Below are 1,511 nucleotides of genomic sequence, written 5' to 3' on the forward strand. Positions count from 1 at the left end.
AGTGAGTCACTAATAGAGATTTTCATATTTCAAACTTAGAAAGAATCCACTGACAACCTGAAACTATGAACCAAGTTGTAGAGGTTTGGAAAGCATTTGTTAAATATATAAAGAGCTCTATCTTGTGGTTAGTAAAATGACACTGCTGGATGTCTGGGAAGAGAGAAACCAATAATGCACACTTTAGCAAACATTTGGGTGTCTGATAAAAGTGACTAAAAATAGAAAGTTTGTGGTTCATCCAGAGACCTTTGCCATCTGGGTCCCATAGCCACTAAATCCAGACTGGAAAATGGCTGCATTGAGGTTCAGATCTTCAGGTTGCTGAATTATGAACGATCTAATCAGATATTTCAAATTAATGACAAGTGTTTAATCACCCGACCTCTTATATCAGTGATAGTTGCCCACTGTGAGGACTTTAGGCTCATCATATTCAAGCATTTCTCTGTCTACATTTTGTTATGAATGTGTCCATTTTGCACAGATATATGTTTATTTACAATGGATAATATCCATATATGTAGGTAATATGCTACAGGCATGTATATACATTTTACAAATGACTTGCATATGTATAGGTGATTTATAATCTTACTAAATGCCAATTCTTCTTTACTTATATGAAGCTACATTCTGACAAACTCACTTGGCTGAAAATAATCAAAGCTTTACAAAGATTGTGTGTGTGTGTGTGTGTGTGTGTGTGTGTGTGTGTGTGCATGCATTGACGAACAATGGCAGCTTAGTGTGTCCTAACTTGCATGTGCCAGAGATTTAACCCTATCAAGAGGCAACAAAATCATCCCACATGGGTTATTCTTTTACTCTACTCTACGTTAGAAGGGTCTTACATAGCTCTCCTGGCCTAAAACTCTCTATAGTTCTAGGATTTGGGTTGTGGCTCCATTAACTCAGATTTCTGCTGCTCTGGGAACCAAACTCAGGATGCCATGCATTCAGGATGGCACTTTCTACCTACTCATCTCTATCCCTAGACTCACATATCCCACTTCACAATGGCATATAAAGTATTTCACTCAGTGTATTGTGTAATTTATTGGATACTGGAATTAAGATGAAACAAAACAAGTCAAAAAAGCAAACAAACAAAATGAAACCTTCCTGTGACTAAAAAGAGGCTGCTGATTTACCAACATTATGAGAAGGTCATGCCACATATTATGAACTCAGGAAATGACTAGAATTCAAAGTACATTTCTAAGTATTGCTATGAAGTGTCATTGTAAAGCTGGAAAAAAACATTTAGTGGTTTGAGCCATAGTGAGGTAGAGGATATACATATGTATATGTATGTGTATATATGTATATAATATATATATTGAATATATATATATAAACACTTAATGTTTATATAGGCTATTATGTACATTATTCATGTATATATTATAACTATATAATGTATAATATATATATATATATATATATATATATATACACACACACACACACACATACACACAAATTTTCAGGGAGTACATTGCAGGTGT

Source organism: Mus caroli, chromosome 2, assembly GCF_900094665.2.
Source record: "Mus caroli chromosome 2, CAROLI_EIJ_v1.1, whole genome shotgun sequence".
Taxonomy (NCBI): Eukaryota; Metazoa; Chordata; class Mammalia; order Rodentia; family Muridae; genus Mus; species Mus caroli.